The sequence below is a fragment of the Rhineura floridana genome, chromosome 5 (assembly GCF_030035675.1).
Source record: "Rhineura floridana isolate rRhiFlo1 chromosome 5, rRhiFlo1.hap2, whole genome shotgun sequence".
In the NCBI taxonomy this organism is placed as follows: domain Eukaryota; kingdom Metazoa; phylum Chordata; class Lepidosauria; order Squamata; family Rhineuridae; genus Rhineura; species Rhineura floridana.
This window is the reverse complement of record NC_084484.1, coordinates 159,398,200-159,401,459: the sequence shown is the minus strand read 5'-3', so window position 1 is coordinate 159,401,459 and position 3,260 is coordinate 159,398,200. Positions and strand designations below refer to the sequence as shown.

Genomic DNA, 3,260 nt, shown 5'->3' with positions numbered 1-3,260 from the left:
TCATCCTAATATAAAGGAGGGACCATAAGACTAAACCAAGCCAGTCTTTCAGACAGGGAGGGAGCAGGAACAGCAGCTGAACAGAGAGAGAAGTCAGTGGTGGAGGGGGAGAACGCCACCCTTCACAGCTAAATATCCATACAGGCTGTGAAAGAGTAGCAACCAGTTGCCCCCAGGGGATCTCTTGAACACTGCTTACTTATATGTATACTTATGCTTACTTATATGCATACTCAGCCATAAACACTATTAGAAGCTTATGTTTTGGTACTCTTAATTGACCTGAATTAATGAACTAACTGCTGCTAACCAATGAATTGGCAGTAACCCTGGAACAGGAGTAGTTACCCTGTGACAGAACAGAGACCCAGATGCCAATCTTCACTAAGCCAAGAAGCTTTCTAGAGCCTGGTGCCAACTAATCTCTTAAATGTGCTTCCCTGATTGGGGGTGGGCCATGGGTCAATAGGCTCCCTCATCCTCCCTTCTCCTCTAATATGAATTGCTCTCCCCTTACCTTGTGACCTGTAGCCATAGCTTAGCATTGCATCTGCACCCATGCCAGCCATATTCGGGAGGCCTCTTCCAGACTGTCACTATTTTGGGGTGGGATTCAATCACATACCAGCAAATTCAGGTTGTGTGGTTACAACTGATATGATGCTTTGTGCAACAAACTGGCTCCCTCCTCCCAGCCAAATCAGACTTTTGTGATAAGGAAAGTCATAAGAATTGGATTGGCAGGTGTGGGATATCACTTACTTAGTGCAACATCATCTATCCTCACAGTAAACAGATCAGAATGAATGCTCAATAAATAGCCACGATCCTCTAAACTCCCCACAGACAGACAAATCAGAATGAATGCTCTCAATAAGCCAGTTGTCTGGAAGCGACTTCGGAGCTAAGTCTCCACTCCATCCACTGGTTTCAAATCCTGGTTGCCATCTGTAATGGTTAGTATCAGTGCAAAAGTAAATGTCAAACTGTGCTTAAGTTCAACAGAGGAAGAAAGAGAAGAATTCACATCTGGAGAAGGAAAGAAGGGAGCCCATGGCCCATTCCAATCTCTTATAGGTTAAGACTCTGGCTGCAGAGACATGCTAGCTGCTTCAAAAGCAGCCAGAATGTTTTATCTGCCTTTGGTTTAAAATGCTGGACACATCTCTCTTCTCCACTGCCGATCTCAGACCTTCAAGGACAGCCCACAGCAAAGGGTTGGGCCAATCACTGTCTCTGCCCAACCTACAGCGAAGCGTTTTCACTGGACACACCTTGGAGTGGCAACAAGTTGATCTACCAATCAGTTTTGATTTCTGTGTGAAGCTGATTTCATGGAAATGTGCACTGAAGCTGCGTTTTCCTAGGTTTTGGAATAAAAGGGGGTGGAATTTGATTAGCGCTATATGTGAAGGTGGAGATGCACTGAAGTCAGCACAACCACAACTGTGTCTCTACCCATTGACCAGTGTTTTTTTTAAAGAAAAAATCTTCTCTTTGGCTGTGTACACACATAACATTTTATTTTAGAATCACTGGAAACTGAGTACTTATTTTTCTCTACATAGTCCAAACACAATCCAAATCTATTGTGGAGTTTTTCCACCTGAAAAGCAGCAGTTTCTTGAGAAACTGGTTGCACTCTGAAAAGAAAAGCTCATTGCAGATTGATTCTGCATTACCCTGCCTGCAGTAAGTCCATCTGAAAACAGAGGTAAGTGGTGTGAGGGAAAGGCTTGATCTCCTGTCCCTCCATTTTGCCTATCCAGCTGTGCATACAATTCCCACCAAGTCTGCAAATCCACAGGTTAAAGATTGGGATGTCTGGCAGGGGAGATGGAGAAATCCCAGTGACAATGGTCACCAGCGATTGCCATCTTCCTCTACTTCAGGTGTATAAAGCAGCAAATGGTGTGGTGCTGGCAATGGAGAAAAAGCAGAAGTCCATTCTGTATGATGAACCAAGTGTACACAAAGTCAAATCCATTACCAAAGACATAGGCTTGGTATATAGTGACGTGGGCTCCAATTATAGGGTACTTGTCCAGCGAGCCCACCAACTGGCAAGAGTACACATAATCTGGGGGGTGTACGCCCACTTGGTGTGTCATTGCTAATGTGTGGGTGAAATGAAGGATGACCATATTTATTCCAGTCTGATCCATCAGGGACTTACTTTGCATGGAAAGCAGCTGCAATGGGGAAAATATGTGAATGGAAACATTCCGTGAAAAGAGGTAGAATGAAGGCTTGGACCTTGAAGATGCCATTCATACTGCTATCTTGACACTAAAGGAAAATTTTGAAGGACGAATGACAGACGATAACATAGAGGTTGGCATCTGCAATGAGGCAGGATTTAGAAGACTCACTCCAACTGAGGTTAAGTATTACCTGGCTGCAATTGCCTAGTTTGAGTTAAGGAAACTGACTGCCTGGATACATACAAAGACTTTGCCCCACCCGCCAGCTATTTAAATATTTGGCTTCTGCATGCTCATTTCTACTTTGTTTATTTGCTAGATCAAGCTCCTCAGAGGAAAGGTGGGACATAAATGTAATAAATAAACCACACCCATGCTTGTAGATGGCAGGATCTAGCATCAGTCTAGATTGAAAGCAGCATGTTGAGGACAAACATGAATGATTCCAAATTGAGGAAAACTACACTTTTGTGCTACAAATGGGTTAGTGTGTATGAAGCCTAAGTCTAGGTTTCCTTCACACTCTTTCAGCACAAGAACACACAGATGTTGTAAAGATAAAAGGAGATAAAGACGAATCTTTGGTACCTTCCCTGAATCGTTTGGATCATGTCAGAAAGAAATCCAAGTTGGAGAACACTGTTTTTAAAGTGCTGGTACGCCTTGCAGATTTTAGCATTTTGCTGATTTAATTATTCAGTAATACCAATGTTTCTTTCCAGAAGTAGTGACATTTATTGGCTCTATATGTGGCTTTATTTTTGCTATTTTGCCTTCCTGCTGATTCCTCTTTTTGAACTCAGGCAGGGTGATTAAACCTGACTCATCTATAAAACACATGCACAAAAACATATTTAGGTATTTAAGGGCTCACATACCTACTTCTCCTGAATAGAATGCAACATACTTTACCACCACATTTATGGCTTACTGAGTAGAACATTCACTTTTTTAAAAAATGGAGCAGATTGTTTTTCTAATAAATAATCAGCTTCCTGCAATCCTTCCACGTATTCAAAAGAGCAAGCTATTAGAGCACTTTATCATGAAAAGGTT

The 3,260-nt window shown here is 42.3% G+C and overlaps 1 pseudogene; it reads left to right on the top strand.

The window, feature by feature from the left end:
- The first annotated feature begins 1,856 nt into the window (after positions 1-1,856).
- On the top strand, positions 1,857-2,412 carry LOC133386119 (proteasome subunit alpha type-2-like; annotated as a pseudogene).
- The last annotated feature ends 848 nt before the right edge of the window (positions 2,413-3,260 follow it).